At 46.2% G+C, this 25,092-nt stretch overlaps 1 protein-coding gene across 3 annotated transcripts in view; it reads left to right on the forward strand.

Annotated features, from left to right (window-relative positions):
• The window catches only part of LOC139563012 (ankyrin repeat domain-containing protein 11-like), a 140,168-nt gene that overhangs the window by 77,074 nt on the left and 38,002 nt on the right, over positions 1-25,092 (forward strand). For 2 of the 3 annotated variants that reach the window (XM_071381243.1, XM_071381245.1), the window contains exon 3: positions 1,556-1,623. The exons of the other annotated variant lie outside the window; for it this stretch is intronic. The gene's annotated coding sequence lies outside the window, so the exon portion shown is untranslated. The remainder of the gene's footprint in view (positions 1-1,555; positions 1,624-25,092) is intronic. 3 annotated transcript variants of the gene reach the window in all.

The raw sequence follows: 25,092 nt of genomic DNA on the forward strand, positions 1-25,092 counted from the left end.
TATATTTGGTAATCAATGCCAAAAGGACTACTTTTATGAATAGTCTATGTAGCCTGTAGATCAGATCAAGGAACCAAACAACACTGCCCCCATGGCTGTGGAAGGATGTTACAGCGCGTTTTCAATTTTCAGGTAGTAAAAAAACAGTATGCCGAATGCCAGAGCATATTACAAGGAGCTGCCCCTTTTGTGTGGAACAACGACATTGAGTGTTGCAATCTAGCATCTGCGTAGAGCTTGTAGTAATCTTTCGTGTTTTGGCTGTAAACCCAAGTTAATAGCCATGGTATTCCAAGGCTCTACATTTATCTAGTCCAGTCCTAACTGCCCATCCCAGGTTTATACCACGAGTTAAGCCAAAAAAAAGACGCCACCACCTGAAAATTGCTTTGTTCTAAATGGTTCTGACTGCTATTTGGTTTAGCACTGACACTACCCACCGAGCTGTCCATGGTGGATGTGCTCTGCTCTTAAAGTTGCCATCTTAGTGACAAAATGACAGTTTAAAAATGGGACCATTATGCCAAATTGAGATTGAGCCTCCATGCAACTTTCCCCAATCTATTTTAACCCGTTGGCTGCTGAGGCCAAGCAGATGAGATTTAAATCTGCTTTAAACCCCTCTTCATATTTGTCTGGGACTGTTTATGAAGGCAGCCCTGTTTTAAGTAACACAAAGGGTGGAAAGAAGGTGCGTAATTGCTTTGTTTTTATTTGTTTACATTTCTGTTTTCCTGGAAGGCGTTACTGTGAACGAGTGATTGGTTCCAGTGTGGGAAGGCAGTTCTCCTGTTCTCCACACATGGCCCCCAGTATCTGCATATGAATGTGGCCTTCTGCTCAGAGACTGAGTGGAGCCCCAGCCTTCTCCCTTTGCCCCCCCACACTCACAGCACAGGGTCCCCCGCTCCCCACATGCTGTTATGCAATCGTGTGTGTGTGTTACGACACTGAAGAGGGAAGGCCTGGAAAGATGTGTGTCAGGGGAACACTAAACAGGAGTCTTGTGGTGGGGGATGGAAGGCTGGCTGGATGCAGACGCCTGTCACAGGTGTTTAGAAATGACGCAGAGGCCTTGAAGAACAGCTAGATGCCCTGGCCTACTTTTCGGAGCCGTTAGCGTGCGCACGTGTGTCCTTTTGTGTTCCCCTTTCTATGTCTTCTTTTATGGCAGTGTGAGCGTGCCTCTTGATGTAAGGAGCATACTGAGGATTTTGATGAGTCACTCAACCGCGCAACGACTAAGGGAAAGATGGGAGGACAAAATATACAACACTGCAGCCCCCCCTCCCTCCCCTCTCTAAAAACATCCCGTCGTTACATCCTTAGTTGGGCTGAAATGTATTAGACTACCTTTCACAGTGTTGGCCAAGTTCATTTAGGAGCAACGCTGTACTGGAACATAAGAGAGAGATGCAGAGGGCGAAGGGAGAGCATCAGGAAACCACTAGGGAGGTGGGAGGTTGGGGAAAATGGGAGCTTTGTGGAGGGAACATGAGGCCGGGTATGCAGTCTGCACATTCTCATGCGTGTATCATCTTTCCCTTCTCCCCAGTCTCAATGCACCCCTTGTCCTGTGAGCGCCCAGGCTGTCGTGGATCCCGTGCCCCTGCTGTTCAACTGGTAAGACCAGGGGCCGCCGTCCTCGGCTCTCTTCTCCACCCAGCCCAAACAAAAACCAATTACCTCCACACTAGCTAACGTATCCAATCTGTTGCCCACATATCTATCCATCGCAGCCCAGGCCAGCCTACCTGATGTTCCCTCCCTTCCTTCGTCCCCCTCTCTCTCCCTGGCCTGGCTTATCTGATAGAGCTGTATTATATCAGCAGCTCTCTCTCTCTCTCTCTATACTCAACATGTCTGCTGGCCCAGTCACATGCTGCAGGCTGCCTGACCAGACCAGTGGAGGCCTAATCTCTGTGCTATCAAGAGGTGTCTATCACGAGCAGTGGTGTATCATTACAGCCTTACCAGGCCTTGTCTCTGGCTGGGTAATTAGGACTCTGGGCCGGTGTGGTGCAACTCCTGGTACGCCAAAACCCTCAACGACACGTTTCTCATTTCTCACTCCACTCTGTCATTCCCTCCCTCTCTTCGCTGATTGGCTGATTACCTTCCTGCTCGTGGAGAGAACATGTTTGCAGCTTGTCAAATTTTTCCATGAGAGTGAGTGGGGCGTTAGCAGTGGGCCATCAACAGGAAATTCCAGGCTGAAAGAGGGAAGGAGAGAGGGAGAGTGCAGTGCACGGAGGCCTGCCTGTCTCTTGCCTCTCTTTCTGCTGTGTAAAGCTTTCAGACATACTTTAGGGGCTGGATGTTTCTGAGACACGGGTACATAATGAGAGAGAGCTGATCTCTCTCTCTTCCCCTTCAGCTAACTGGGTTAGGCAGGGACTATGTGAGGCTCAGGCTGCTCAGTGCCTGTGTTGCGGTAGAGCTGCCGAGTGTTAGGGGAAAGCTTTAATTGTCTAAATTGCATACATCTGGTTGGAGTTGGTGTCTGGAAGTGTCTTGCAGCTTTGATTACAGACAGAGTGGTGATGCCCTGTGAAAAAGGGAAGAACTATCCCCCTCAGGCCTGCACCTCTGTCCATTACTGCAGTTTCCATTCAGAGGAGTGCAGAGCTGGAACAAACACACACACACACACACACACACACACACACACACACACACACACACACACACACACACACACACACACTCTGGTGTTTTCATGTCTTTTCCCTCCATTGATGTGATAAGTCAGGCTGGTCTTTTGACTCAATTTATATTTGAGGTCATGGGGTTAAAAGTTTGGCCAACACAGGCCATAGCAGGGTGTGTAAAAGTGCAAGCTACAGAATCCATGCGAATGAGGAAGTGTGTGCTTTTAGCACTGGAAAAGCTGACAACGTCATGTGGACTCAAAACTCATTTGCATGTTTAATTACTCTCCCGTTTTTATAGTTGCCCCTCCCCACCCCCGTCCTTGACTTTTCCTAAATAAGTCTATATAACAACACACTGTCGTTGTTAGAATCTTAATGTCGCCAACAGTAATTTTTGTTATACGCCTTTTTAAGAGGACATATCACCCCCCCTCATTCACCACCAGTTATTCACAGCCAGCCAGCCTGCGCAGATGGCCCATCAAAACTATACCTAAACTATATTGAAACAAATTTCACACATATTAAAAGTTACCCTAACGACAAATTGACAATAGTCTGACCGTGACGATACTATGAATTGTCAAATTGTATGAAGAGATAGGCACAGCTTGAAATGTTGACGTCCAAAAGACACGTCATTGGCTGGAAAGGGGGGTCCCTCAAGGCCTTTCTGGTAAGTACTGTCACCAGGTTTCTGCTGGACAGGTCGTTCATTTGAATTATTGACTTGGAAAAGAGGAGAGAGAAATAAGTTGAAGAGATCCACAATGCACTGGTTTGAGCCAAATTGTCTGTCAACCCCCCCCCCCCCCCCCCCCCTTTTTACCATCCTCATCAACCCCCTCTCTGAGTCTGAGGGGTCACGGCCTTCCTACTCCCCCAATGAGGCTCCAGAACAGAGTGGCCTTTGTGACAGAGAAGCCTGTCCAGCCATTGAGCTGAAACCCAATAGGGGCCAAACACTGCTGCTCCCTGCCTGGGCTAAATCAGGCCAGGGCTCAATAGCCAGGGCTCTTTGTCCTTTCTGGGGCCAGGAGCAGGCGCAAGGCTCAAATACAGACACTATGGGAAGGGGGAACACCAGCCACAGCTATACAAGTGTTTTCCCACCACAGCCAACCAAGGAACAGATTGAAGGAAAGCACATTTCTTGGCCCGGAGTGCAAGAGAGCAATTTCTTTGGTGTATGGTTGTCAAAGGAAAACATTGGTCTGGATTTGTGAAGTCATTGTTGACACTAAGCCCTCGTGTGTGTGTGTGTGTGTGTGTGTGTGTGTGTGTGTGTGTGTGTGTGTGTGTGTGTGTGTGTGTGTGTGTGTGTGTGTGTGTGTGTGTGTGTGTGGACAGACTGCCATGTTCAGCTGACCGTCTCCGCCGGGGAAGTCTTGTGACTCAGATCTTTTCTTTTACACAGAGGACTCCGCTCATAGCTGGAGTGAGTGTGTCCCAAAGACCCTGATATCCCGCTGAAGCCGCCCACACAGCCCTGGTTCACTGGCTTCAGCACTCTGGAGCCATTTCAGCCCAGCCAGCCACCCCCATAGGGAACCATACAGCAGAGCTGTGTCCTGTTGGCATCGCACTGACGTAAACAGTGAACAGAAGAACGTTACACCTTCTTACTGAATGCAAATAGCTCCTGTGAGAAATGATGTGATATCACCGTGTCAGCCTTCCCCTCGTTCTACCTCTGTAATACTCGGGCCAGACAGTCTCTCACTGGGTACAGATGTATGGTATTCCACATAGTACATTCTGCAGGAATAATGGAGGAGGCCTGGGTTAAAGTGGTGAACGGGTTGGCTTTATGTTAACACTTGCATTAAAGGCCTGTATTAAAATCAGTGAGGAAGTCTGCTCGGAGCCTCTTAAAAGCACTCAGACCCAATACTGGCTGCTGGGAGCGAGGCTCACTAAAGTGATTTTATTGCAGTCATTACTTTTCCCAATTTACTGATATTTACTCCAGGAGCGTTGTGCCAGCTGGCCTCGAGGCCTGCTCTGCTCTGCAGTCATTGTGGGGGAGGGAGCACCAGGGCAAATGGTGCTAGTCTGGTTCAGTGCTGCCCCAGGGAATGACACGGCCATGCTGCTCTCCAAGATGTCCACGGTTCTGTACAAGCTCAGAATGTGAGTGTTGCCATTGTGTCTCCACTACCTAGCGCAGGCTAAAACTCTGTCCACAGGTGTCCTTCTCTCGGCACATATCAAAGCTGCAGGCTAAAGTTAAATCTAGACTTGGTTTCCTCCATCGTAATCGCTCCTCTTTCAACCCCAGCTGCCAAACTAACCTTGATTCAGATGACCATCCTACCCATGCTAGATTACAGAGATGTCATTTATAGATCGACAGGTAAGGGTGCTCTCTCGGGCGGCTAGATGTTCTTTACCATTCGGCCATCACATTTGCCACCAATGCTCCTTATAGGACACATCACTGCACTCTATACTCCTCTGTAAACTGGTCATCTCTGTATAACCGTTGCAAGACGCACTGGTTGATGCTTATTTATAAAACCCTCTTAGGCTTCACTCCCCCCCTATCTCAGATATCTACTGCAGTCCTCATCCTCCACGTGCAACACCCGTTCTGCCAGTCACATTCTGTTAAAGGTTCCCAAAGCACACACATCCCTGGGTTGCTCGTCTTTTCAGTTCGCTGGACAGTTTTATCTAAATCTCTTCATTCAAAGACTCAATCATGGACACTCTTACTGACAGTTGTGGCTGCTTTGTGTGATGTATTGTTGTCTCTACCTTCTTGCCCTTTGTGCAGTTGACTGTGCTCAATAATGTTTGTACCATGTTGTTGTGCTGCTACCATGTTGTTGTACTGCTACCATGTTGTTGTGCTGCTACCATGTTGTTGTGCTGCTACCATGTTGTTGTGTTGCTACCATGTTGTTGTGCTGCTACCATGTTGTTGTGCTGCTACCATGTTGTTGTGCTGCTACCATGTTGTTGTACTGCTACCATGTTGTTGTGCTGCTACCATGTTGTTGTGCTGCTACCATGTTGTTGTGCTGCTACCATGTTGTTGTGCTGCTACCATGTTGTTGTGCTGCTACCATGTTGTTGTGCTGCTACCATGTTGTTGTGTTGCTACCATGTTGTTGTGCTGCTACCATGTTGTTGTGCTGCTACCATGTTGTTGTACTGCTACCATGTTGTTGTGCTGCTACCATGTTGTTGTGCTGCTACCATGTTGTTGTGCTGCTACCATGTTGTTGTGTTGCTACCATGTTGTTGTACTGCTACCATGTTGTTGTGCTGCTACCATGTTGTTGTACTGCTACCATGTTGTTGTGCTGCTACCATGTTGTTGTGCTGCTACCATGTTGTTGTGCTGCTACCATGTTGTTGTGCTGCTACCATGTTGTTGTGTTGCTACCATGTTATGTGTTTCTGCCTTGCTATGTTGTTGTCTTAGGTCTCTCTTTACGTAGTGTAGTCTCTTGTTGTGATGTGTGTTTTGTCCTATATTTATATTGTATTTATTTTTTATCCCAGGCCCCTGTCCCCGCAGGAGGCCTTTTGGTAGCCAGTCATTGTAAATAGGAATTTGTTCTTAACTAACTTGCCTAGTTAAGGTTAAATAAAAATGTTCAAAAATATATATAACTCTGTCGTGTGCTGTGCAGCTGTCTCCAAGCTTAGCTGTTTTCCTGAGGAGGAAGAGGTCATCTTGACTGGAAGGTAGTGGGGCTTCTTTTACTTCCCCCACCTCCTCCCAATTCCATCTGCTCCCTTGAACAAGGCCTGTGTGTGTATGCCGCTCCAGCGCTGCTAATGGAGAGGGCTTCCCAGAATGCACTGTAGCGTGAGGCTATGTGCTCTGAATTCAGAGTGGCTGCTCCTCACATCGTCTAGTAGTCAGCTATGAGGAGGGGGAAGGAAGACTGTTTTTATTCCATCTCATGTTGTGAGCTTATAGCTAGTAGGCTTATTTCTCCACCTCTCTCGCTTTCTCTCTACTCTCTCCTTTTTCTCTCTCCTCTCTCCCTTTTCTCTCTCTTTCTCTCTCCTCTCTCTCACCCGCCTCTCCTCTCTTGCTTTTTCTCGCTCTCCGTCTCCTCTCTCTCCTCTCCTTTTTTCTCTCTCCTCTCTCTTGCTCTCCCTCTCCTCTCCATCTCCTCCCTTGCGCTCTCTCTCTCTCTCTGCTTGTGCATCTACATTTATTATTCAAACGGGATACATCCTCTGTCTCGTAATCAAAAAATAAAAATTATCTTCTCCCCTGACACGTGTGGAGTTTTACTGCCCAGTGACACACACAACATGGGCACCCAGTCACAGCTCAGTGACACTTTAGCCTCACCGAGGAGGGAATAATATCCCTTTCATACCAAGACATTTTCCCACCAACTTTACGATACCGCCAACGCATTTTATTTGTCTGAAAGGTATTTCCGGTATCACAGACGAACCGACGTAGTAATCATATTCTTGTCGGAGGAATTTGCGTTCACGAGCTTGCTGTCACTCAGGTTACCATGACAATTGGGCCGGCCAACCACTGCCCCCGCACATTGGCTAACCGGGCTATCTGCATTGTGTCCCACCCACCACCCGCCAACACCTCTTTTACGCTACAGCTACTCTCTGTTCATCATATATGCATAGTCACTTTAACCATATCTACATGTACATACTACCTCAATCAATCAGCCTGACTAACCAATGTCTGTATGTAGCCTCGCTACTTTTATAGTCTGTCTTTTTACTGTTGTTTTTATTTCTTTACTTACCTATTCACCTAATACCTTTTTTGCACTGTTGGTTAGAGCCTGTAAGTAAGCATTTCACTGTAAGGTCTACACCTGTTGTATTCGGCGCACGTGACAAATAAACTTTGATTTGATGATCACAACAACAGGGTCAAAGTTTAATGTCTCTTGCTTCCTCCTGGCAAAAGCAATGGTGATATGAAAGGCGAATGGTGACAAGAATGTGGTAAACATTTGGCTATTTCAAAGGGGACCATATAAACATTGCCCAATTCTTTTCTCATGCAATGTACCACAAATCCTATGTGAATTGGGTATAACAGACCTGCATTAGCATCCACTGCAGGCAGCAGAGAGAAACACTCCATACTAATCCATTCACATCCCCTCTGACTAGCCATGCAGGTAGCCTAGTCATTGGAAACTGCCATATTTGTTGACCAGTGTCATTGATTCAGTGGAAGGGTTCTTGGATGGCACTAGTCCAAACCACTAATTGGCGCAGGTCTACTTTGTCTAATGAGAGTATTGATTGTTCCATTGTGTGGCTCAGGGCTGGCCGGCTGTGGACACAGTGTGTCTGTCTGAGGGAGGGGACTGCCCTGGATATGTGGGGCTCAGGGCTGGCCAATGGTGATTTAATTTAGTAGCAATGAGAATACATGTATGGGAGGACAACATTGCAGAGAGGATAGAAAGGGGAAACCAGGGAGCGACTGAACGACCGAGCTGGAGGTGGAATGTATTCAGAAGGAACGAGCATATTTAGTGGAGCCAGCCTGCTCCAGGTCATCTGTGGCTGTAATTGCTGGTGTGCTTGGTTGGAGAACATGTTCCAAAGTTATACAGAGATCCCCAGGGGGGCGTTGGCGCTGGGAAATAACTTCTGAGCTCATTAGAATGTGACGTTCACAGTGTTTTCCAGCTCATTGGTTCCCTTCGTCCAGCCATACACACACACACACGGTGGATCCCTGGCTGTACCCTTTTTAGCCAGCCACCTCCCAGTGGGCAGTTGGGGGTGCATAGCAGCACCCCAGGCCCCGCCCCAGCTCTCAAACTGCCGTGCTGTGCTGTTAGAGGCCTTTCATCTTGCTCATTGATATATAATTCATCTGGGATCTGAGGGAGCGGCTCCTCTCATGCCACTGCTACTGCTGAACCAGGACAAATTAGAATTCTGTTTGGTCCCCGGAATGCTCCCAATCAACTTCCCATAGAGCAAGAGAGGACGTGTGTGTCAGGCCAGGATTCCTGTGAATCTGCTCCCCAGCCAGAGAGGCTCCATGTGGAATGAGGTGGTATAATGGCAGTGTTTTCTCTGCTGTTCTGCCTGCCTGGTGCGCTGAGGGTTTTTTCCACTGTGAGGGATCGGGTTTCCACTCCTCATGGTTGTTTATGCTGTTGTCTCAGGCAGCCCTGCCAACTGTCTGTCCCCTGTCAGCCTGCCTGTGGTCTGGGCTCTGGGGCCTCGGCCTGTCTTGGCACCCCAGCCTACTCTTAGGAGCCCCAGAAACACACATACACACACTCTCCCAGTTAGATCTAGGCTACTGACCCACGAGGAGCTAATCTAGCAGTGGCAGAAATTTACAACACTAGTATGGCTGAGAGGCCTGAGAAACCTCTCCAGCCATGTTCTCTCTGGTAAACCTGCCAGCCCCACGCTTCCCATCCCATCAGTAATCTACTGAGTGTCTTTCACACATGACTGCGTAGTCCCGTTACGTCGGGGAAAGGTTTTGACAGCTTTTTCATCCTAGCACGACAAGATGGGTGCAGGCAGAGCTTGATGGCGTATTGTTTTGATGATGTTTTCATATTCATGTTGGTAAAGGTCACATCCCATCTCCCTGTGTTCCTCCCCCGTGCTTTGTTCATTATCCAGCTCCGCTCCACGGTTATTTTTACCTCCTCCCATAATCCTTAATTAATGGAGCCCTAGTCACAGCGCCTCACATTTATCTCTCTTACGAGCATGCACACACACACACACACACACACACACACACACACACACACACACACACACACACACACACACACACACATACTAATTCACACACACTGATTATACACACATACACATTGAGTGGTAGGCAGTGATGTTCCTGCTGAGTGTTATCTGTGAGAAACCATGCTAGCTATGTCTTCTCTCCTTTAATTTGATTTATCTGTAGCACAGTAAATGGGGAAACACCTGAGCAGGCACGGCGCTACACCGGGGCTAGGGGGGGCTATAGCCCCGTCACTAATCTGCCTAGCCCTAGTTAAGCCCCCTCAAGCATTTTAGCAGTCGCCCTACAAGTATTTTTGCAATAGAAATATAATCGCTATAACATGCTGACACACCGCTCGCGCACTGCAAAATAAATGTACACATACATGTTATTCAATCATTGCACCCGCACTGCTCGCGTGTGCCAACAAGCGTCTGCGTTGCAAAGTGCTAAAATATAAGTCAGTTCTATTTGTGACGCTGAATGCGGTGCAAGTCCTGTCTCTCCCATCTCCTCATTGGTTTATAGAAGCAGATACCCATTTGCCATCTCCTCATTGGTTATACCCACCTGGGTGATTGAAAGACGAACTGAGTTCGTCGGTTGTCATGGTAATACTATGAAAGTTTAGATGCCAATCGCCATATAAAGTCCAAAGAAGAAAAGGCCTGGAAGGAGGGGAGATGACTAGAAACGATTCGGTTGACCGTTTTATGTGTGGATTAATCGTCGGAGTAGAGGACCTTGTGCATTTCAGGTAAAATAACAACTCAATGTTTATATCCCAGGACAAATTAGCTAGCAACAGCAAGCTAGCTAAATTGGACAAATTACCTATCAATTACAAGCTTGCTAAATAGGACAAATTAGCTAGCAACTGCAAGCTAGCTAGTTAAATTGCCATAAATGTTTAATGCTTTTCGACCTGTCCCCAAATGAATATAATCGGTTCAGAGTTTGTTTTGATATTTCAACCTGTGTCGTGATCGTGATTGGTGTGGGGGGACAAAATCAATTTGCACACGATGCCACACGCGTGTGTTTGGGTACGGGTAAGATTGTTTTACACCATGTGTGCACAGTTGACAGGCATAGGATAAATGCACTTCTCGTTGTGGCTGCACTGTGGATATTGGTCCTTTCATTTCTGACGTTGTGATAGACGTTTAATCCGTAACATTATAACCAATAATGCAAGATGCATATATATCGTCGGCCTAGAAGTTGTTTATATTTGCAATAGAAATGTAATCACTAAGATTGTGATGATAGCCAGTTCGTTTTCCAAGTGTTTGCAGGCTAAATGTATTGTACTTCTCGTTGTGGCTGCACTTTGGATATTATGTCATTTCTGACGTTGTGATAGCCGTTTCATCCGAAACGTTATTACAAATGCACAGTTGTCTGATTATGCATATGGATGGAATAAATGCACTTCTTGTCACATTTTGGATTTTTTTTGGTGTTATTGCTGAAAGACATATCTATTTTGTTGAATATCATTGTGTCACGCCTGCTCCCGCTTTGGCCAAATTCAATTAAAAACTACATGTATATCGAATGTGCTGTGTGCCAAATCTGTTTCTATTGGAGAAAAAAACAAGAACTCCCTTATAACTCAAGTCATGAAAAGCAACTATTTTCTTAGCCCCCCCCACGTATTGGTCAAGCCCCCCCTTAGCACCGGGAGAGAGAGGATCCTGGTGTCATGTTGATAGTACCCTGGTGTCTTTAATGCTAGCATTTTGATTAGAGATTGTAATATAATTGACGGGCCTCATTTCCAGTGTGAGGTAGTAAGGGCATGTTTGATGGGGGTCGTTCTGCCGTTCCCCCGCCTTTCTTTGGCTGCAGTCTCACCCTGACAAGATTTGGCTTGGCAGGAGCTGCAGCCCTCACCTATACCAGTGCCGCATGGCTGGCCACAGCACTCTGACTCCAATTGTTATCAGTCTGCGCGTCACGGCTATTCTCACTGATTCCTAGAAGGACCACGCCGACGCCACAGTTATTGTGTGCGCCAGGGCCACGTGATCAGCCAACCAACGGCAAGCGTATAAACATAACAGCTAGAAGGAGAACAACACACCTCTCCCTCCACAGATGTGGGCGTATGGGTGTGTCACTTACTAACAGGTTGATTATGTTGCCTAGCTTTGTGAATGTGGTGGTGTTTTTGTGTTGCCTACGTGAGATCAGGTGATTTTGTTTAAGGGGTTTAAGATGCTGTCGCCGTTCACAGCGCATTGTAAAGGGCAGTGCTTCAGCTGAGCGATTTATAAACAGAACAGAGCTTGGTTTCTGAGTGCTCTACGCTTTGCAACCAGGCCTAGACCTGCAATGGTGTGCTGCTCTTTGCCCTCCGTAGGCACATGTTTGGCTACACACACACACACACACACACACACACACACACACACACACACACACACACACACACACACACACACACACACACGTGTAAGCCTACATTATTTACGTATGTGTGTATGTTCTTCTCCCCCACTGAGGCACGGCAGGTCTTCAGGCCTTCCTCCTCTCAGGGCTGTGGGTCCAGGCTCAGGCCTCAGCTCATTAGTTGTAGAGTGGGGGGGTGGGGTTGTTGAGTGAGGTGTATGTGTAGGGGGGTTGAGTGAGGTGCGGAGGCGTGTTACTGTGTGTATTAGACTATATGCGCGTGAAGGAGCTTGTGAGAGGCTGTTCGGGGCTAATCCTGTCGTGGCCCTCCTGTTTGGGGGTTGAGCTGTGAGGAACAACTGCAGTTACCCCAGCTGCCTTCTACATTCAGAGGAAGTAGAGAGAGATGGCTCAGTCTTGGCCAGTCTTGTTTGTCATCATTGGGATCCACTGAGATTAATTTCTAGATCTTTGAGAAGCAGATTCGTGTGTTAATGCACTTCTGATTGGGTGGGATGATGGCCCCTAGTGAGTTACAGTAATGACACTTAACAGGTCCCATGGACGTAAGTAAATACTACAGCAGTGCCATTGTAGCAGTGAGCTAGGCTTTGTTTTTCTGAGATCCTAGTCTAGCATGTCTTTATCTAGCTCGCTGCCATGGCAATAGCACCGGCCTCCTAGCCGCTGATAGGCCCAATGTAAATGCACTTCTGATTAGATGGACTCCCTGTTATACGCTCCATTGATCTGTATGAATATGCATTATGAAATGCCCTTTTTTTTACATGGCCAATGCGTGTGCAGTACTAGGTGGAAATCCAATAACCATTCAGAGCAACCTGCTAGTGATGCCAGAGCCACGGTAGAGAAAAGCAGATGTACTATCCATTATGGAGATGGCCTGCTGAGCTGCAGGTTTGAAGCTAGCTGGGTGCTTTGTGTGCATGGTTTTAAGTGTGTGTGTGGTGTGTACATGCGGGCATAATACGTAGGCAGAGTAGCCGACTGGCCTATTTTCTGATATTTGTGGGGGATTCGTCCTGCACGTGCCCCCTGAATTCATGATTAAAGCTCCAGCCTAGCCTCGATGTTTTATGTTAGTGTACGTTAGAGGGTGAAATCTACCAGGATTATGTAGAGACAGTGTGACTTTTAGAGTAATGTGTGTTGCCCTCCCTCGCCTTACTGTAGTTGTTCCTTAAATCCGTCTGTCTCCGCCCAATCCCTGCTCTACTACCCTAGTTCCCCTCCTTCGGATCAGGGGCCTCCCCTCATCACTGGTAGAGCCCTTAATTAGCTGAAGTGCCTCTAAATCCATTCACTTTATTTAAAAGGAGTCAATCAAGGTAAATAAGGGTGTGCAATTGCCACCAATCCCAATACCCTGTATGTTGATAACAGGATGGTGACATTTCCGTGTGCAGTATAGGTGGTTAACAGTACCATGCCCATCCTGCTCCTAGATACAAGCTACTCAATAATAATCAGCCATCGATCTCTTCATTGAATCAAAATAAACTAGGTAGTTACTTGGCTAGCATTGGTTGCTAGGGAGAAGGACACGGTCTCCTTCTTGTTGGGCTCCATTGAAGTGAGGCTAGTTAGGACTGGGCAGCATGACGACAGTGACACCTCGAGCATCTCTGGAGCCCGGAGACAAAATGTGCCCCGGACGTGACTGCGTGGATGTCTGTGTATCCATGGTGTTTACTGTGGAATATCCCCATCTCTCTAAGACTAGGGTGGAGAGACTGCACAGGGAAAATAGTCTTACACTTTTAGAAGGTGAAGGGCAGAAATGGATCCTCATCGCTGGCTAGGCTTAGAATGCAGAGGCATACATTACCATTATTACGCCAACTCTCCATCCCTCCCCCCTCTCACACGCTCTCTCATTCTGCCAGCTCGTTCGGTACATGTGTCCTGTCCCCGCGTTGCCAGGCAACAAGCCCAGTGTGTATTATTATTGTGGCAATGTCAGGCGCTCTGCCTTTCTCTCATTTCTGTTTGACCAGGAGATGGTAGGATCAGATGCTGAGCTTTGGATAGGAGAGGAGAAGAGAAAGGAGGATGAGGAGAGGAAGGATGCGTGGAGAGGGAGGAGCACTAAGATGAGTGAGTCAGCGACGAAGAGATGGATTCCAATATGAGGGTAGAAATATACAGGTTTTTTCCCAGCCTCTCTAGCTTTCCCTGGTGCATGGCAGAATATATGGCACAACCTCACTTCGCCTACGTCACTGGCAGAGAAAGACGAGATGATTTACCAGAGAGACCAGCAGCATCACTGAGCTGTGTTGGTCGGAGTGCTCTCTCCACGGTAGAGAGAGAGAGAGAGAGAGAGAGAGAGGTGTAGGGGAAGGCTATCGTGCTCAGAATATCAGATGAAGTTATTGGATTCCAGTCCCATGCTCTCAGACCAGAGACTGCTGGGTGGACAGGTAGCGCTGACCAGTCTGGATGGAGGTCCTGTCCTGTCTGTCTGGCCTATGATCTTTCAGGTGAGAGAGATGAGACGGAGCCCCCTCCATCCCATCTCCTCCCCCCAGGCCACTCCGTTCATCACAACCTTAATGCATCTCTACTCGGCTTGTTTGTCTTGCCCCCTCCCTACAAAGGCCTCTAATGAAATGAATTTGTGCGGGTCAGGGGCTGCACCGCCAATCTGGGTTCTGGTTGCCTGGATACTGGAGTGGGCCAGGCTGGCTCTATTTGCACACTAAACAGGGCTAGCTGCTGCGCCCCTCTCTTATATGAAATGTAAATAGACTGCACAGCCGCCAGGATGGTACACACAGCAGGAAGGGCCTCACTGCTCCTGCTCTCCACTCATTAGGTAGCTCTCAATAACTCCTGTGATCTAGCAAACCATGATTATGACAACGATGAATGACGGACAGTGTAGGCTGGTGATTGATCATACACTATAACCATAACAGACATTGCAGCACCAGAAATTGAATGCCAGGGACTGTGCAGTTGTTTTCGTGTCTAGTAGAGGTATGGAGAGAATAATATGGCAAATCTCCCTAAATACACCCACCATGCAGAATGACTACGTGCAGCTGCAGGGTCTGTGGCGGTATAGCTTTCTACATTTTTAAAATGAGAGCAGCTGCTGTAGTGGAAAATGCAGTGGTGTGGACCTGATGACAGGCCTGAGTTTTAGGAGTGGTGGGAGGGGGTGGGGGTCTACCGATCTGCTTTTCATCTTCGCTGTAGCAGCAGGGGCCTTCAGAATACCCTCATCGGCGCTGTGCGTGCGTGTGTGTGTGGAAGAACGACTTCCCGCAGTGAGCTGAAGCGTTGGCCTCTGTCTGACCGCAGAGGGAGTGGCTCGATAGAGGGAGACATGAAGAGAAGCGGAGGGAGAGAGAGAGTGATATGACGCAGAGGGGATGTGTCTTAGTCCTGGCTGTAGCCTCTCCACCACCTCAGGCTGAAACAGAGATCGCTTATTTCTACCACCTTTCCCATTTCTCTGCCTGTAATTGTTTGTTTTTTTGCACGTCCAATTCTTACACTCTGTCACATGGTATAGCGTGCCAGGAGTGACGTCATCCAAACCGCATCAAAGCACAGCATTTATTTGACTCTATTTCCATCCTGTGCGTGTGCGTGTGTTGTCTTTGTGTTTGTTTGTGCGCCTCACTGAGCTATTATCCAGTCTGGCAGACCCCTCCTCCCTGTCTTCTCTTTGGGGTCTCTGCCCCTATCCCTACAGCGCTTGCCACACTCAGAATGCTGACGTGGTCCTCCCCCAATCACTGGAGGGTTGGTGTTGTGGTACCAGGTATCTCCGCTGGATGTTTTTGGCTCATCAATAGGTCCTCACGTCCTTGACGTTTCGCTGTGGTCACATGGGTCGTGGTGGGGTACGGATGTTAAAAATACCTCAATCTGCCGTTGGTGCCAATTCAAATTAACCCAGAGGTTGCCTTGTTAAATCTTGTTCATTCTCTTCAATTAAATACCATCACTCTTTTCTCATTAGCTGGGAATGTTTGTGTATTTTCGTGTGCAGGGTGTGCTATTAGCATGATAACACTCATTAAGACGGACTGGGAGAATAGCTAACATAGCTAACCATCGCTAGCATTCACTGGTTGAAGTAACTTTTGGAGTTAACTGGAAACTACGACATGAATATACTCTGAACAAAAATATAAACGCAACATGTCAAGTGTCCCATGTTTCATGAGCTGCAATAAAAGATCCCAGAAATTGCCCGTATGCACAAAAAACGTATTTCTCTCAAATGTTGTGCACAAATGTGTTTGCATCCCTGTTAGTGAGCATTTCTCATTTGCCAAGATAATCCATCCTCCTGACAGGTGTGGCATATCAAGAAGGTGATTAAATAGTATGATCATTACGCATGTGCACCTTGTGCTGGGGACAATAAAGCCACTCTAAAATGGGCAGTTTTGTCACAACACAATGCCAGAGATGTCTGAAGTTTTGAGGGAGCGTGCAATTGGCTTTTTGACTGCAGGAATGTCCACCAGAGCCGTTGCCAGAATTAAATTTCCCTACCATAAGCCGCCTCCAACGTTGTTTTAGAGAATTTGGCAGTACGTCCAACCGACATCACAACCGCAAAACACGTATATGGTGTTGTGTGGGAAACCTTTGTGAACATAGTGCCCCATGTTGGGGGTGCAGTTATGGAATGGGTATGCGTAAGCTACAGACAACAAACACAACGCATTTTATCGATGGCAATTTGAATGCACAGAGATACCGTGAAGCGATCCTGAGGTCTACTGTCATGTCATTCATTTTCCACCATCACCTCATGTTTCAGCATGATAATGCACGGCCCCATGTCGCAAGGATCTGAACACAATACCTGGAAGCTGAAAATGTCCCAGTTCTTTCATGGCCTGCATGCTCACCAGACTAGAGGTCGACCGATTAGGATTTTTCAACGCCAATACCGGTTTATTGGAGGACCAAAAAAAGCCGATGCCGATTAATCAGCTTTTTTTTTTTTATTAAAAAAAAATGTATATATGTGTTTATTTATTTGTAATAATGACAATTACAACAATACTGAATGAACACTTTTATTTTAACTTAATATAATACATCAATAAAATCATTTTAGCCTCAAATAAATAATGAAACGTGTTCAATTTGGTTTAAATAATGCAAAAACAAAGTGTTGGAAAAGGAAGTAAAGGTGCAATATTCTGCCATGTAAAAAAGCTAACGTTTAAGTTTCTTGCTCAGAACATGAGAACATATGACAGCTGGTGGTTCCTTTTAACATGAGTCTTCAATATTCCCAGGTAAGAAGTTTTAGGTTGAGGTTATTATAGGACTATTTCTCTCTCTACCATTTGTATTTCATATACCTTTGACTATTGGATGTTCTTATAGGCACTTTAGTATTGCCAGTGTAACAGTATAGCTTCCGTCCCTCTCCTCGCCCCTACCTGGGCTCGAACCAGGAACACATCGACAACAGCCACCCTCGAAGCAGCGTTACCCATCGCTCCACAGAAGCCGCGGCCCATGCAGAGCAAGGGGAACAACTACTCCAAGTCTCAGAGCGAGTGACGTTTGAAATGCTATTAGCACGCACCCCGCTAACTAGCTAGCCATTTCACATCGGTTACACCAGCCTAATCTCGGGAGTTGATAGGCTTGAAGTCATAAACAGCGCAATGCTTGAAGCACAGCGAAGAGCTGCTGGCAAACGCACGAAGTGCTGTTTGAATGAATGCTTACGAGCCTGCTGCTGCCTACCACTACTCAGTCAGACTGCTCTATCACATATCAAATCATAGACTTAATTATAACATAACACACAGAAATACGAGCCTTAGGTCATTAATATGGTCAAATCCGGAAACTATAATTTTGAAAATAAAAAGTTTATTCTTTCAGTGAAATATGGAACCGTTACGTATTTTATCTAACGGGTGGCATCCAGAAGTCTTAATATTCCTGTTACATTGCAAAACCTTCAATGTTATGTCATAATTATGTAAAATTCTGGCAAATTAGTTTGCAACGAGCCAGCCGGCCCAAACTGTTGCATATACCCTGACTCTGCGTGCAATGAAAGCAAGAGAAGTGACACAATTTCCCTAGTTTAATATTGCCTGCTAACATCAATATCTTTTAACTAAATATGCATGTTTAAAAAATATACTTCTGTGTATTGATTTTAAGAAAGGCATTGATGTTTATGGTTAGGTACATTCGTGCAACTATTATGCATTTTTTGCAAATGAGCTTTTGTTAAATCATCCCCCGTTTGGCGAAGTTGGCTGTCTTTGTTAGGAAGAAATAGTCTTGACAGTTCGCAACGAGCCAGGCGGCCCAAACTGCTGCATATACCCTGACTCTGTCGCACAGAACGCAAGAGAAGTGACACAATTTCCCTAGTTTAATATTGCCTGCTAACATCAATATCTTTTAACTAAATATGCATGTTTAAAAAATATATACTTGTGTATTGATTTTAAGAAAGGCGTTGATGTTTATGGTTTGGTACACATCGCGAATGCGCTTGTTAAATCACCCGTTTGGCGAAGTAGGCTATGATTCAATGATAAATTAACAGGCACCGCATCAATTATATGCAACGTAGGACAAGCTAGATAAACTAGTAATATCTTCAACCATGTGTAGTTAACTAGTGATTATGTTAAGATTGATTGTTTTTTATAAGATACGTTTAATACTAGCTAGCACCTTGCTGCACTCGCATAACAGGTAGTCAACCTGCCACGCAGTCTCCTCGTGGAGTGCAATGTAATCGGCCATGTTCGGTGTCCAAAAATGCAGATTACCGATTGTTATGAAAACTTGAAATCGGACCCAATTAATCGGCCATTCCGATTTAATCGGTCGAACTCTACACCAGACATCACCCATTGAGCATGTTTTGTTCGAAAGTCTGGGGCCACTTAGAAATGTCCTTGTTTTTGAAAGAAAAGTCAAGAAAATTGTCCATTAAAATAACATGAAATTGATCAGAAATAGAGTGTAGACATTGGTTATGTTGTAAATGACTGTGTGTATATATGCAGAGGACTTTTTTTTAAATACACACATACATACATGCATACACATACAGTGGGGAGAACAAGTATTTGATACACTGCCGATTTTGCAGGTTTTCCTACTTACAAAGCATGTAGAGGTCTGTAATTATTATCAAAGGTACACTTCAACTGTGAAACAATCTAAAACAAAAATCCAGAAAATCACTGTGTATGATTTTTAAGTAATTAATTTGCATTTTATTGCATGACATTAGTATTTGATACATCAGAAAAGCAGAACTTAATATTTGGTACAGAAACCTTTGTTTGCAATTACAGAGATCATACGTTTCCTGTAGTTCTTGACCAGGTTTGCACACACTGCAGCAGGGATTTTGGCCCACGCCTCCATACAGACCTTCTCCAGATCCTTCAGGTTTCGGGGCTGTCGCTGGGCAATACGGACTTTCAGCTCCTCCAAAGGCTGTTTTGGGAAGGCTTCCCAAAATGTTTGACCCAAGTTAAACAATTTAAAGGCAATGCTACCAAATACTAATTGAGTGTATGTAAACTTCTGACCCACTGGGAATGTGATGAAAGAAATAAAAGCTGAAATAAATCATTCTCTCTGCTATTATTCTGACATTTCACATTCTTAAAATAAAGTGGTGATCCTAATTGACGTAATACAGGGAATATTTTATAGGATTAAATGTCAGGAATTGTGAAAAACTGAGTTTTAAATGTATTTGGCTAAGGTGTATGTAAACTTCCGACTTTAACTGTATATATGTATGTGTAAAAAATAATATATCAAATCAAACTATTATCCAGTTTATATAAGAGTCTTGGCTGAACTGCTTTCGATGGGGAAAGATTGCTTCCTCACCCCGCTTCTGATTTTCATTGAAAACTTTACTTCGCTGTGTGGACCTATAGTCCCTGCAGCTCATTGCGGAGTAGTAGATATTTGCCCTCTCTCTCTGTGTATTTTCGTGCTAGCTGATCATATGATACTGTTAAACGTATGGAGAGGCTCTGCCCACGCAGTGGAAAAAGTGAACCCACCCCCACCACTGCACACAAGCTGTTTACTAAGGCTTGCTATAATTTTAGGGGCTTGTTTGTTTGTTTTTTATCATCCCAATGGAATTACGGTAGTTATGTATCCAGACTGTTTCATGTTCATAAGCAGCGTGTCCAGTAAATGTGTTTGTAAGCCATATGCAGTTGCTTGCGAGTGGAGACTGGAGATTATTAGCAGTGTGTGTCCTCATGGGTCCTACCGTGTCAGTGGACAGGGAGTCCTTCACAACAGACACAGTGCTGTCTCAGAGTGAAATGTTTTTTTTTGCAGCGACATAATCATCTGTTAGCCATGATACTATGTAATTTACATGGAATATGTTTACCATGATATTCCAGACCAGGGTTCTCCCCAGGATTTTTTAACAAGGTGGTACTGATTATTGAGGTGAGTCCAGTTTTGACTCAGAGATTTTTGACTCTTTTAACACCTGAAACTGCCATTTCCTGCAATCCAGAGCCTAAAAGTATAACTAATAAAATAGCAAACACAGTGCCTTAAATACACTTTTCCAAATTTTTCCTAGAATTATACTGGTAATTTCTGTGGTCAACAGAACTGGGACCATGAGGGCAAGAGTAATTCAGTGTGTGTCACAAGGCCTGGCGATGTTAGGGTAGGGCAGAGTGATTTGGCTTAAACATTTTCTCAAAATAAACTTTGTTGCACAATTAAAGATAAATACACTTCATTTCAAAAAGTTGGGAATAATCTAATGAATTCGGGGCTTTGTCAAAGTATACCTAGGCTAAATATAAGCCTTCAACCATAAGACCCACTAATTATTTTATCAAAATACTTTGAGAGGTGAAGTTCGAGAGCCGTGCGTCCTCTGAAACACAACCCATCCAAGCCGCACTGCTTCTTGACGCAATGCCCGCTTAACGGAAGCCAGCCGCACCAATGTGTCGGAGGAAAAACTGTACACCTGACGACTGTGTCAGCGTGTACTGCGCCCGGCCCGCCACAGGAGTCGCTAGTGTGCGATGGGACAAGAACTTCCCTGCCGGCCAAACCCTATCCTCGACGACGCTGGGGCAAATGTGCGCCGCACCATGGGTCTCCCAGTCGCGGCCGACCCACGACAGAGCCTGGACTCTAACACAGAATCTCTAGTGGCACAGCTAGCACTGCAGTGCAGTGCCTTAGACCACCGCGCCACTCGGGAGGCCCCTTATCAAAACAGTTTAATTAGCTTTTTGCAATATTCACTGATCTGGCTTTCAAGTCTGTCTATGAAAATGTCCCTTGTTGTTATTGCATAATGCACGTCCACTAATGATGAACAACTTCTGGTAGCAGGCGTTATAGAAATTATTATGGAATTGTTTTCTAACTTCCACATATGCCATTAAAACTGAAGACAAATTGAACATTTTGCTTAACATTTAAACTGCCACGTTATTGGTTTTCCGTTAAAACTATAAGAAAAAATACAATTCCATGTCAATTTTCAATGCAGAATAATGCTCCTATTACATGTGTATTGCCGGGCAATGACGTTATATCTTCTGCAACCCTTTACAGACACAGAACGCAGCTACAGTAACATGTCCATAGCGACAATTAATATCTTTAATAATAGTTGATCAACTTCTTAAGTTCAACGTTCTGATCTGTTGCATCAGCCCTATTGCTTAAAAACAAAATCTATGTACGGTGGTATGATTTTGGGATATGTCGTCCCACAACTTTCCCAGAGTCAGTTTGGAATGTTTCTTTCTCACACAGAACGACAAGCCACTCAGGATTTTTATTTACATAGTGGCGCAGCCAGGTCCACAATGTGGCAAGGCGCCCCTTTTACACTCTTTGGGGAGAACCCTGCAGACATACAAAAGTAAGTTATAGCAGCACAGTTAAGAAAGGTCTATTTTCTGCCACAGTGTAGTGTTGAAGCAGGAGAAGAGGTGAGGGCTCTGTGTAGTGTTGAAGCAGGAGAGGAGGTGAGGGCTCACAGTGTAGTGTTGAAGCAGGAGAAAGAGGTGAGGGCTCACAGTGTAGTGTTGAAGCAGGAGAAAGAGGTGAGGGCTCACAGTGTAGTGTTGAAGCAGGAGAAAGAGGTGAGGGCTCACAGTGTAGTGTTGAAGCAGGAGAAAGAGGTGAGGGCTCACAGTGTAGTGTTGAAGCAGGAGAAAGAGGTGAGGGCTCACAGTGTAGTGTTGAAGCAGTAGAAAGAGGTGAGGGCTCTGTAGTGTTGAAGCAGTAGAAGAGGTGAGGGCTCTGTGTAGTGTTGAAGCAGGAGAGGAGGTGAGGGCTCTGTGTAGTGTTGAAGCAGGAGAAAGAGGTGAGGGCTCTGTGTAGTGTTGAAGCAGGAGAAAGAGGTGAGGGCTCTGTGTAGTGTTGAAGCAGGAGAAAGAGGGGATGGCTCTGTGTAGTGTTGAAGCAGGAGAAAGAGGTGAGGGCTCTGTGTAGTGTTGAAGCAGGAGAAAGAGGTGAGGGCTCTGTGTAGTGTTGAAGCAGGAGAAAGAGGTGAGGGCTCTGTGTAGTGTTGAAGCAGGAGAAAGAGGTGAGGGCTCTGTGTAGTGTTGAAGCAGGAGAAAGAGGTGAGGGCTCACAGTGTAGTGTTGAAGCAGGAGAAAGAGGTGAGGGCTCATAGTGTAGTGTTGAAGCAGGAGAAGGAGGTGAGGGCTCACAGTGTAGTGTTGAAGCAGGAGAAAGAGGTGAGGGCTCACAGTGTAGTGTTGAAGCAGGAGAAAGAGGTGAGGGCTCACAGTGTAGTGTTGAAGCAGGAGAAAGAGGTGAGGGCTCACAGTGTAGTGTTGAAGCAGGAGAAAGAGGTGAGGGCTCACAGTGTAGTGTTGAAGCAGGAGAAAGAGGTGAGGGCTCACAGTGTAGTGTTGAAGCAGGAGAAAGAGGTGAGGGCTCACAGTGTAGTGTTGAAGCAGTAGAAAGAGGTGAGGGCTCTGTGTAGTGTTGAAGCAGTAGAAAGAGGTGAGGGCTCTGTGTAGTGTTGAAGCAGGAGAAGGAGGTGAGGGCTCTGTGTAGTGTTGAAGCAGGAGAGGAGGTGAGGGCTCTGTGTAGTGTTGAAGCAGTAGAAGAGGTGAGGGCTCTGTGTAGTGTTGAATCAGGAGAAAGAGGTGAGGGCTCTGTGTAGTGTTGAAGCAGGAGAAAGAGGTGAGGGCTCTGTGTAGTGTTGAAGCAGGAGAAAGAGGTGAGGGCTCTGTGTAGTGTTGAAGCAGGAGAAAGAGGTGAGGGCTCTGTGTAGTGTTGAAGCAGGAGAAAGAGGTGAGGGCTCTGTGTAGTGTTGAAGCAGGAGAAAGAGGTGAGGGCTCTGTGTAGTGTTGAAGCAGGAGAAAGAGGTGAGGGCTCTGTGTAGTGTTGAAGCAGGAGAAAGAGGTGAGGGCTCTGTGTAGTGTTGAAGCAGGAGAAAGAGGTGAGGGCTCTGTGTAGTGTTGAAGCAGGAGAAAGAGGTGAGGGCTCTGTGTAGTGTTGAAGCAGGAGAAAGAGGTGAGGGCTCTGTGTAGTGTTGAAGCAGGAGAAAGAGGTGAGGGCTCTGTGTAGTGTTGAAGCAGGAGAAAGAGGTGAGGGCTCTGTGTAGTGTTGAAGCAGGAGAAAGAGGTGAGGGCTCTGTGTAGTGTTGAAGCAGGAGAGAGAGAGGTGAGGGCTCTGTGTAGTGTTGCAAGACAGGAGAAAGAGGTGAGGGCTCTGTGTAGTGTTGAAGCAGGAGAAAGAGGTGAGGGCTCATAGTGTAGTGTTGAAGCAGGAGAAAGAGGTGAGGGCTCATAGTGTAGTGTTGAAGCAGGAGAAAGAGGTGAGGGCTCTGTGTAGTGTTGAAGCAGGAGAAAGAGGTGAGGGCTCACAGTGTAGTGTTGAAGCAGGAGAAAGAGGTGAGGGCTCATAGTGTAGTGTTGAAGCAGGAGAAAGAGGTGAGGGCTCATAGCGTAGTGTTGAAGCAGGAGAAAGAGGTGAAGGCTCTGTGTAGTGTTGAAGCAGGAGAGGAGGTGAGGGCTCACAGTGTAGTGTTGAAGCAGGAGAAAGAGGTGAGGGCTCTGTGTAGTGTTGAAGCAGGAGAAAGAGGTGAGGGCTCTGTGTAGTGTTGAAGCAGGAGAAAGAGGTGAGGGCTCTGTGTAGTGTTGAAGCAGGAGAAAGAGGTGAGGGCTCTGTGTAGTGTTGAAGCAGGAGAAAGAGGTGAGGGCTCTGTGTAGTGTTGAAGCAGGAGAAAGAGGTGAGGGCTCACAGTGTAGTGTTGAAGCAGGAGAAAGAGGTGAGGGCTCACAGTGTAGTGTTGAAGCAGGAGAAAGAGGTGAGGGCTCACAGTGTAGTGTTGAAGCAGGAGAAAGAGGTGAGGGCTCTGTGTAGTGTTGAAGCAGGAGAAAGAGGTGAGAGCTCACAGTGTAGTGTTGAAGCAGGAGAAAGAGGTGAGGGCTCACAGTGTAGTGTTGAAGCAGGAGAAAGAGGTGAGGGCTCTGTGTAGTGTTGAAGCAGTAGAAAGAGGTGAGGGCTCTGTGTAGTGTTGAAGCAGGAGAAAGAGGTGAGGGCTCTGTGTAGTGTTGAAGCAGGAGAAAGAGGTGAGGGCTCTGTGTAGTGTTGAAGCAGGAGAAAGCGCTAAAGTCTAACCTCCAGCTCTGCTGACCAGGGGTCAGTCTCAGTAAAAACGTCCCCATTGGGAACCCATTAAAGACCACATTATTTACTCATCTACTGGGTCAGTGCGATGAACCCACAAGGCTCTGCCTCTGTTGGGATAGTCTGATTTCACGCTAAGAGTAACAGCTCTAACCTGTGTGTGAACCCACCCACCCTCTCCAAGCACCAATCGTAGTTGAGAATAGTCAGCTAGCTAGCAAGCCAATGCTTTGTCTAATGGCTCAAGTGTGTAGTTACATGACCAATCACTGCTGTCAGGTGACATTGGTGCCTGGAAGGACTGTCAGCAAAACAACACACATCAAAGACTGTTTATATAGACCTTTTAACATGGCTCCCATGTGTGTCATGCTTTTGCTGTTGAAATTGGACGGATAAGGCATTTCCAATACGGTATTGCAAGCAAAATAAGGAACATACGTCACTTTGCCTGAAAATGCCAAATTTACACTTACCACACTTATCGAAATTGTGCTGTTCCATGATTGCAGATCAATGTTCTCTCCAATAGGCCTTTAGCATTTGCAATTTGGCTCCTGGTGTGCTGCTTTTCCACTGTAAACAGTGCTGTGAGGATGACGTGGGCTTTGTTTACCTAGCCTCCCAGACAAAACAATGTCAAAGTGAAAC

The sequence above is a fragment of the Salvelinus alpinus genome, chromosome 33 (genome assembly GCF_045679555.1).
Source record: "Salvelinus alpinus chromosome 33, SLU_Salpinus.1, whole genome shotgun sequence".
Classification (NCBI taxonomy): Eukaryota; Metazoa; Chordata; class Actinopteri; order Salmoniformes; family Salmonidae; genus Salvelinus; species Salvelinus alpinus.